The following is an 11,209-nucleotide window of genomic DNA, read 5'->3' as shown; positions in this document are numbered from 1 at the left end:
ATTAGCAGTCATCATTAGTTCATTAACTAACCATTCTATGTAAGCACCTGTACTACTTTCAAGCATGTGGTAAGCAATCAGAACTATTTTACCATCTTTCATATTCCAATTCTTACTACGGTGCCAGATTGTAGACAAGTCGTACAAGATTACCCGGTGATTCGCAAACCAATGTACCCAACTGGGTACCCTAAAACACATACCCTACTTGTACCCTAGGCACAAGCAGGACCAACCCACCACTCTCCTATCTAGGGGTCTAGGTCTCGTCCAAACTTGGACTCTAAGCCCCCACACCTGGATCTCGGACTCAATGTTGTGCTAGACCTCCACCATCCCCACCTCCAATTAGTCGGCCCAGAAGGAGCCAGAACCCACGACAAGAGAGCAATGAGTCTTTCCTGCTCCCATAAACAAGTATGTGTTCAGAATAATAAGTCTGTGACCTGACTAGAATCTAATGCAACGGACGGTCCTTAACCGACACTGGCGGAACAAGCGTAATCCGAGCCTCGCTTGAATGCCAAACCAAGTCCAGATCCAAGTACCATTCCGTCCGGTCTCCAATTATCATTCATATATTTTCTATATGATAGTAATATAACAACAACAATAATATATTTCCTATCTCTCATGAGTGACAGGCAATTACTTGACTTCTACCGGAGTCCTATAGCATAGCAATATACACGATCCTGTCATACTAGTAAAACTTATAGGATATATATATATATATATATATATATATATATATATATATATATATATATATATAGGATATATATATGGTTTCATTCAATTCCTTAAACTTAATGCACAAGTATAAAATAAAGTGCAGAATAATAGGGGTTATGCATCGGGGCTTGCCTGGGTAAGATATAACCAAACGTTAGCATTCCATCATGGTGACACAATCATCAAGGCACCATCTTTTCCGCTACCTTGGTCAACTCCATGATCCATCGTTGTTCCTATTATGATATACGTGGATGCAACGCAGAGACGCAATTAATCAATGGTAACAACAACTCTATAATATGATTATGCTCCACGAGCTAATGAGCTAGCTTAATGACTAACGTACTAGTCTACGTATCCATGTCGCCAAGTAATGCTTGTTCTAGAAAATGTTTTCGTTCTACAAACCCTCAATTATTTTTTTGACATTTGATTGATTAACTATATATTTTCGAACTAGGGCTCATTTAGTTACCTTAACAAACAAATTTCTATGAGGCTACAAAAATTATAGTGAGCACCTCATATCATTAGGAATCTACTGTAAAAATTTTAGGGCCAGTACTTCTACCAATTGATCACAATAATTCCTACAAGTTCTTGTTTTACCCATTTTAAGTGCTTCAAATTAATTAGTCTACTCTAGAAAATTCTATGAAACTAAGTGAACAAAATACATTATCAGATAATTCATGATTTTAGGAACCTAGCAAAATTGGTTTCACAATTTTTGAACATCTACACGATTTTTCATTGAATTTGCAAATTTACCTTAAGAGCTAAATTAGAAAAGACTTTAGAAATTGGAAAGGACCGGCGGTAACCGAATCTGGCCTGGTAGCCCAATACGGCCCACACAGAACACGGTGCGCGTAGTAGGTCGGCCCAGCCACGACCCAAGGTGGGGAGTCCGTATGCGCACCGACGGTTTTACAAAAGAGTCCCCAATCTATCCATTTATTACGCGGCACAATGCGCACTATTGCAACAAAGACACATTTTGCAGAGAGACCCCTGAACTAGCCTATCTTTACAATGGGATGGTCCCTGGCAGCCTACACACGATGACACGACTCTTGCCGGCGCAGCGCGCGTACACCGACCACCGAAACAAAACACCAGCCCCACAATCATGCCGACGAGCGCCGCAGAGCCAAGACGAAACCCTAGGCGATGATTAGGAGTTAAACGATGACTTCTACAGTGCTGCCCACGGTGGCGGCCCAACTGCCATGGCGACGTGAGCGGTCTGGTGAGTTAACGCAATTAACGGACTAAAAGGGGGCGATTGAGCATCAGCAGCTTACAACGAACATGGTCGAGGTGGTGGTGAAGTCTGAGACAGCCCCCACAGCGCTGGCCACGTGCAAGCTGATGGGGCGGCGGCGCTCTGGCCGGACACTGGCACGTCACTGCATCTCCGGTAAGGTCCCTAGCCAGAAGGACGCGAGCACTAGCTAGAGAAGGTCAAGACGAGTTCCTGGCTGCAAGTAATTGAACTTCTACCAGCCCTACGGGCCTTACCCCCAATCGTATCATCCATGACGACGAGATAACCGGCAACTGTGGAAATGCCAAGCTCGACCATGCCGAGATACAGCAGGCCTTGATAGGAATTGACTGGCTAGTTGACTCCCTAGACTACGCACAGCTACGAGGAATCGAACCGAGAAGCTCTGGCTAAGCGAATCAAGGGACGAAGAGACGACGGTCAAGCACACGAGCGACCGTGGAGCGTGCGCCCGAGCGAGCCGAGCAAGTTAAGGCGAGGTAGCTCCAACTAGTGGTGACAGTGCGAGTACTTGCGCCTCAGTAATGCGACATGGGTGCTTGGCGCGACGCAATTGAATCAGAGCGGCCAAACCCGAGCGGCACACCGGCGTCGGCTAGCTGATCAAAGTAGGGTAGGGAGACGTCCCATCTCTGGGGTGATCGGGCCATCATCACGGTAGGTGGAATGAGGGGCGGAACGGTCGCCACGTTGGCCTAGTCACGATAGCCGCAGGCATGACCCAACCCGATGCGCGGCACGGCGGTCAGCCGCCCGAGCCCAGCAAGCCCACGGGCAGTGGCAGGAGCAAGGCCGCGACCCCGCTAGAAACGGGCAGGCAGAGCCTGGAACGCCGTGTGGCAACAATCGGACGTGCGCGCGCCGACGGAGCGGCAACCGCCTAACCACGCTTGAGCTCGTCGCTAGCCGTGCCGTGCACATGGTGACCGCGAACCCCGACAGAGCGGTTGTTACTAGAGACTTGCATGATTTTTAAAGTGAATCAAAGGCTGTCGATCCACTCAACAAGTGTCCAACTAATTACACTAACCCAAGGCCGGTACTACCCACTAGCTAGCGAAGCAAATCTTACGCCCCGAGAGCAACTTGAGAGGGAGATAGAAGCATGCCAAATGAGCTCATCGCGCCGACATCAATTTGCGAATGGATCACCGAAACATGATCCATTACGTGTTCTAAGGGGTTTTGGGCAATTTTTACGAGTTCCGCGTGACTACCAACATGACTTCAACCTACATCATGCTCATGTACTCACTTTGGTACAACCAACAGTGCAAAAACACGAATCTAGTGTTTAAGAAATTTAATCAAAATTTAAATGCCAAAACGGTATTGTCATTAGGTTTTCAGACTTGATCATTTTAGTTCTAGAGGCTAGAATTAAATTCCAACTTCAATCCTTGAGCTATCAAAAATACTATTGAACAACATTCATTTACCGAAACAAAACTTGCATTGTCATCTACCAAATTTGTACTTCCAACTTTATTTAAGTGTCACATACATATTCTATAGTATTTTTGCTTAATAAAAAATAGTTTTAAACCTAACACGACTATTGAATCAACTTTCGTTTAGCATTTTTATTGATCGTTTTGAGTTACGGAAATTGATCTACACACTTTATCACATGCGTTGACACATAAACGTGAGGCTCATAACATAGCTTAGCAAGTTGTTTAAGCGGTAACACGGAGGGGGCCCATGAGGAATAATTTGGCCAAAGTGAATAGTTGGATCTAAATGAATGATGAAGATCAGATATCTATCATGTTGTGCAAATGTAGATTGAGCTTTTGAGGAATTAAATATTGTTATTGGGGATGAACTACATATATACTATAGATTATAAACCAGTCATTCTTTACACCATAAATAGTGTGGTTCTAGCCATGAGTAGAAGATGTACCACTACCAACTTTCAACCCACTATCAGATTGATTAGATTATTATGTGTTATGTCTTCCAACCTTAACTTGACTGTAGAGCTCCGAGTCCATATATTGTTTACATCTGAATCATTACAATGTAGTGACAACTGTAAAGCAGCCTAGTGGAGACGTGCTCTATATGGAATATTTTATTTTTAAATATTCCATATTACACTAATTAAATATGTACCAACAACAAATTGAGGTCACTATATACCAACAATATTTCTTTATTCCTCTTATTCATTTATTCCTTTTAGGTACGCAAGATTCTTTTGTCTTGTTCCTATTCTGTTATTCTCTTGAGGAACCTACCACTAGTGTTAATATTAAAGACAAATCGAGGAGGGAGGAGAGGCAAGAGAGGGCGTGGATGACAAGGTGGCCTAGCCAAGAGACAACCCCGCCTCTATTATGGGTTGTAGCACCGTGCGATTCGAGCACATAGTTGCAGCGGATGCTCGATGGCCTATGGGAGCAAGACCATGACCAAGGTTCATACAAAAATACTCCACCTGGTCCGTTAGTCATAAGGTACTTAGGTAGTTCCAATCACCCTTTGTTCAATCTTTTGTGGCTACGATGTCAACAAATTATTTTATTTTTTATTTGGTTTGTGTCGACAGGATAAAGACATCGATTGTACACTAATTAATTGCATTTCTCATTTCTTTAAACGTCCACCTTTCATATGTAGGTTCAGGATTACATGCTATTGTTCAGGAAGATATGAGAAGTGAGGGTGAACCAAACCATCTTTATTAGGTACTTATTTTTATACCAAACTTGAAGATACCCCGCGCATTGTTGCGGGGATTGCGAAGAATTTAGAATAAAATTAAGTGGAGATGATATGAATAGCTTGTATTAAGAGGTTAGAAGTTAGTGGATGACGTACCTATTACTCTATTAGTGGAAGATGATGTGGATAGTTAGTGGAGGATGGTGTGGATGGCTTGCATGTTTGAGATAGATTTCTGGTGGGGATTAGGGTTATAAGAGATATAGATAGGGATAAATAGCACATGATGAGATGCACTGAAAAAGAAAGAGTAAATAGGGGAAGAACCGTGAACTACGTTATCATCATCCATTGGCCCAGCTACTGAACCTTAATGGGCCTAACCACAATTGCAAACTCACACAGTCTGGCGCACCACCTGGCTGGAGGAGTCTGGATTGAGCCGAGTAATAGGAAGGAAGAAGCGCGAGCGCACGATCCCTCCATGCCAGCCCAGCCTAGCCCAGGAGGTTTCTATTGGACTTCATAAAGGAGACGCCGGTTGGAGGTGGTCTGGAGCCCACGTATTTTACATTTTGCCAGCCACTTTAAAAAAAAACAATAACTTGCATATAAAACGTCCGTTCACAATTCTGTTTTATAGCATTGTGTTTGTTACGATAAGACCTACAAAATAAAATCCATGATGTATAGATTTCGAGATAGATTATATACTGACAACATTTGTTTTATATGTACTAGCTAATTATGTACTCTCTCTGTTTCAAATTTAAGCTATTCTGGCTTTTCTAGATACATACGGAGTAGCTTTTAATATACATTTTAGGTATGTAGTAAAATCTATGTACCAATAAAAGCCAGAATTTATAATTTGAAATGGAGGAAGTATTAAATGTGTAGCAACTTAGATCATGTTTGATGGAGCTCCGGCCCGGCTCGGACACCTCAATGCACTTATAGATACACTATAGCAATGATCATTTTTATTTCTCTTCTCAACGTTACTTATGAGCCATTGAAAATACTATTTTTACTTCACCATCTTTGGCTCCAACGTAAACTCTGGCAAGAAGCTAAAGCTGGATGAAGCCATGGGCGGAGCCAAGGCCCGGCCACCCTGGGCCCGTGCCCGGGCTCAACTGGGGTAAGATTACGCACATCAAGCATATTGGTCGCAGTAGTACAAACTTTCTTCTGCTGTGTGAGCTGTAGGAGGTAGTTAGTGGGTTATGGATTAGCTTAATAATTTGGTTATTTAATTTTGCTTTCATGTATAATACTCTATATTATGTCTTAGGTTCTCATTGACAGGATTTCTGTTTTGGCTTCTCACGGCTCCTTGCAATGAGCTCTGCTAAACGGATATCTAAAAAAACGGCTCCTTAAAAAAGACTGGAAGAGCTAGAGGCATTTTTTTATAGAGGAGCTGGAACCGCAAAATATGGTTTCTCCCTATTTCTCCTCACAAACCTAATACTAATTATTACAAAACTATAAGTGAAACTATTTCTGTCAAACGTTTTCCAAAACAATTTTAGCCCCATAAAAAAAAGCTACTCCACCTGAGGAGCCAGAGCCATCTTAGAAGGAGTTGGAACCCAAACGAATCCTTATTATTACATTGTGTCTCGCCCAGGCTCCATAAAAATCCTGGCTCCGCCACTGGATGAAGCTATGCCAAACATGCCCTTATGTATAACCTATATATCAACCAATTATATACATGAGTTGCTAAAAAATAATTTTACAACACTGCTTATCTAAAGATTATACATAGTACCTTGAATTTGCATTTTATTAGGACACGTGTATGTGGTCCCAGAATAATGGGCTTGGCTCATATATGAGTTTCTCCATTTATTCTAAAAAAAAAAATCTCAAAGACCTATTCATGTACGTAAGAGGAGAATTGAAGGTGGTGGAACCTTTAGTCTCACTGTACTTGTTGAAGCGAAGGATAACTGACTTAAATATGGATGTCCTCCACTCCACCAAGTCATGTATGAGGGAAGATAAGGGAACACCAAAACTGTGTGCTCACTTGCTTGCCTAATCTGGGTGAAGGGTGTAGGCCTTGTTTAGTTCTAAAAAGTTTTTCCAAAAAGTGCTATAGTAGCCATCACATCGAATCTTGCGATACGTGCATGGAGCATTAAATGTAGACGAAAAAAAACTAATTGCACAATTTGGTTGGAAATTGTGAGACGAACGTTTTGAGCCTAATTAGTCCATAATTGAACACTAATTGCCAAATAAAAACGAAAGTGCTACAGTAGCTAAATTTTCAAAATTTGGCCAAGTAAACAAGGCCCAGGTGTGCAGCACTTGCATGAATGGTCCACCAAGATTCGATCTATAACCTTGCAGGAGCACTACCTCCTTTTACAGTTTTAATTTTTTGGTTGCTTGCCCTTTACTATGAGTTGGAAACCTAATCGATTTACATCATGATCATAACTCAAGATTGTGCATGCCTCCTATACTACCTATCAACCGTCGCCAGAAATCAATCTATTCAAGCTAAGGTTTTACCTCTTTCCGCTACTGCACCATCGTCGTAGTATGTTGTCGGTGTTTTGAGAACCGACCAGTAAATTTAGCGCCGCGTTGCTCAAGGGATTCGATAGCGCACTCAGGACACAGAGAATTTATACTGAAGCCCTACGTCCAGTGTCGGAGACCTGTTGAAAGGTCCTTGTCTAGTTTTGGTAATTGAGCGACAACCTAGGTGGACTAATATGTGGTTAAGTGATTTACGCAGGAGATTAGTCCACAAGAACACTTATGTGAGCAACTCATGCCATAGAGGTGAAATGGCTTGGATATGTTGCATAGCTCACACATGTGATGATGGAGCTTGTTGCATATGAGACATGACATGGAGTCATATGACTAAAGTGGAGAAGATCAAGACAAGACTTGGCTTGATGGACCGGTTGCAAGTGTGAAGGGAAAGTTGGAGGCTTTGGAGCGATGGACCGCGTGACGGTGAAGCTTGAGCAAGACTTGGCGCCGATGGACGAAGGCAACGGTGAAGAGCAAGTGAGGTCAAGATCGATGAACCAATAAGGTTACGTGATGATATGAAGTGGATCATATCATTTGTGATATGGTTGGTGCATGTGTTACATCAACGATGGAGGAGATGGAATAGAATGTCCAAGTCAAAGATATAACCTATAGGGCATTTTATTTCACCGGTCATAGGTGTGTAGAGAAGTTTATGACCAGGTTTAGGATAGATGGTCGTGCTATCAAGAGGGGCAAACTTATTTGCATATCGGTCATCTAGTACCACTTGAGCGATCTAACTTTGCATACGTGTTAGAATCGAGTGGCATTGAGAAAAGAGTGCTAATCCTTTAGAAAAATGTTTGTAAAAAGCTAACACACATGCACAAGTTGGTGAACACTTGATGGTGTTAGCACATTTGTGAAGAAGTTGGTGAAGAAGAGGAGGCAAAACCGGGCTCAAGGTGCTGCCTGGGTGGCACCGCCACCCCCTGTCCGATGCACCGCCACCCCTAGGGCGGTTGTAGGGTCGAGATGGCGGACTAGAGGAGGGTGAATAGTCCTTTCTAAAAATAATCATGTCAGCTTACCGAAACAAATGCGGAATTAAAACTATTGGTCTAGCCAAGACTACACCCCTCTATCTAAGTTCACAAGCACCTTATAAAGATCCTAATTAGGCAACAAAGGTGCCAGGCTAGCTAGAGCTCACCTAACCAATTCTAGAAGCAAGGTCACACAAACCTATGCCACTAGTACTTTAAGCAACGGGGGAGCTCCTACACATGCTAGTAAGCAAAAGCACAAAGCCACCTAAGCTCACTAGCAATGCTCAATAACAAGGCTACACAAGCCAAATTATAGAGCGCAAAATACTTAGCTACACAAACTAAGCAATGTGACTAACAAGGTTACTCAAACCGTATTAGTCACGCAAGGGAGCTACTTCTGTGCTACACAAGCAAGAAGGTAACTAGCAAGCTACACAAGCTAATTAATTACAAGAGCAACTACACAAGCACAATGTAAATAAAGTAAATACGAGCTTGTGTAACGAGGATGCAAACCAACGGGACGGCAAGGATGACATGGTGATTTTTATCCTGAGGTTCACGTGATTGACAACACGCTAGTCCCCATTGAGACAAGCTCCAAGATTGCCGCTGGTCCTCTTCCTAGTGGTGACCCATAAGTCACACTCTCCCACATGGAGTGCTTATCACAATCTCTAGCACTTGACCTAGCCGAACCACTTGTCGCCCTTCACGTCTCGCTCTACTAGAGTTGCTCTTTGTGGCTCCCACGGGGTGAGCACAATCCCTCTCACAATCTCTTCTCCGGAGCAACGCACAAGCTTCTTGCATGCTTCGATGGAGACCACCACCAAGCCATCTAGGAGGTGACAACCTCCAAGAGTAACAAGCATCACCGACTTAAAAGATGACCACCTAGTACCACACGATGAAACCTCACAATGCAATAGCACTAGAATCGCTCACTCACTCAATCAAATGAGCACTATCAAGCAAGAGTGAGTTAGAGGGCTCCCAAGCACCACCACACAAGCCACCAAGGCTCTAGTGTACTCAGTTGCCGGTCAAGGCTGGCCAACACTTGGTTTTATAGCCCCCACGAGAAAAGAGCCATTGTACCCCTTCACTAGGCACACTACAACGTGACCGGATGTGCCTCCACATAACGACCGGACGTAGCATAGTGGAGTCTGGTCGGCACGATGCTGCCACATGTCTCCCGGATTCAACATCGTGCGTCGATCTCCAATGGTCGGCTCCTTTACCCTGCGTGGTTAGTAGCGATCGGACGCACCGATCTAGAGATCAGACGCGCCCGAGCCATGTCAGGTCATGCAACCGCTCACGCCCTCGATCCTACTGACCAAACATGCCGCCTGATGGCCGGACGCTCCACCATCGTGAGTCAGGTCACTTCTAGAGACAGTCTAGAGAAGCTTTTACATGATCGGACGCGTCCGCTCCTGTACGACCTGACGCAGACCAACGTCTGATCAACTCTACTCCCGTGCGCCAACTCCAGCGCTGCCTATGTCACCGTACATCACCTGTGACTAGACGTAGGCCCTGCACATTCGGTCACTTTTACTGTGCAGCATTTGGTCACTTGACCGAGACCATGCCCAACTGCTGCCACCGACTGAACACGCCGGTCCTACAGAGGCCAGCGTCCGATCACTCACAGTGACACCTTCTCGCCTCTGTTTCTTCACTGAGTTGATCCTCATCAACTCCAACTTCTTCTCCTTTGCAAATGTGCCAACACCACCATGTGTACACCACCATGTGTATGTGTGTTAGCATGTCACAAACATTTTTAAAGAGTTAGCCACTCAACTTGCCATGCCACTCGATCCTAGCAACGATGCAAAGTTAGATCACTCGAGTGGCACTAGATGACCGATATGCAAACAAGTTTGCCCCTCTTGATAGTACGGCCATCTATCCTAAACCCGGTCATGCACTTCTCTACACAACCTTTGACCAGTGCAATGAAATGCCCTAGGTTATACCTTTGCCTTGCGCATTCCATTCCAACTCTGATGTTGATGAACACATGCACCAACATAATCAACAATGATATGATCCACTCCATATCATCATGTGGTCATATTGGTTCATTGATCTTGACTTCACTTGCTCTTCACCATTGCTTTGGTCCATCAGCGCCAAGTCATCACACAACTTTCCCTTCACACTTGCAACCGGTCCATCGAGTCAAGTCATGTCTTGATCTTCTCCACCTTGATCACATGACTCAATGTCATGTCTCATGTGCAATGAGCTCATTCATCATATGTGTGAGCTTTGCAACATCTCTAAGCCATTTCACCTCCATGGCATATGTTACTCACACACATGTATCTATAGACTAATCACCTGTGTATGTCACATTAAACACAATTATTCCACCTAGGTTGTCACTCAATTAACAAAACCAAACAAGAACCTTTCAATCTCCTCCTTTTTGGTAATTTATGACAACTCTACAAAGATATGGAAATTAAGCTCAAATGGATTCATGTTGCTTGCCCAAGCAATTTTACCATGTGTAAATGATTTTGGACAAGTACCACAAACCTGAATTGGTAGTATTAGCTCCCTCTACATATGTGCTAGAGTGTTTGGTTTGAAGCTCGCACATATGCATAGATTGGAATTGTGGGAGAGTAATTACTACCAAATGATGCTAAGGTGTGTAGAATAAACCTTTGAAGCGTGATACCAATCAGAGTGCACATTTTAACACCATCCTTAGCACCATGAGTAGCTAGACAACAAAAATACTAAAAACCCCGTGAGATCAACATTATAAGCAAGGTTCTAGTACCACGTGTAGAAATACAAGTCTAGCTACCATCCTATGCATGCTAGTTATCAAGTCATCATTCAAGTTCTACAACTAGCATACACCACACAAGCATGCATATTAAATTTAAAAACTTATGCAATGCAAACAAGG

The sequence above is a fragment of the Miscanthus floridulus genome, chromosome 11 (assembly GCF_019320115.1).
Source record: "Miscanthus floridulus cultivar M001 chromosome 11, ASM1932011v1, whole genome shotgun sequence".
In the NCBI taxonomy this organism is placed as follows: Eukaryota; Viridiplantae; Streptophyta; class Magnoliopsida; order Poales; family Poaceae; genus Miscanthus; species Miscanthus floridulus.
Note: the sequence above shows the minus strand (reverse complement) of the source record.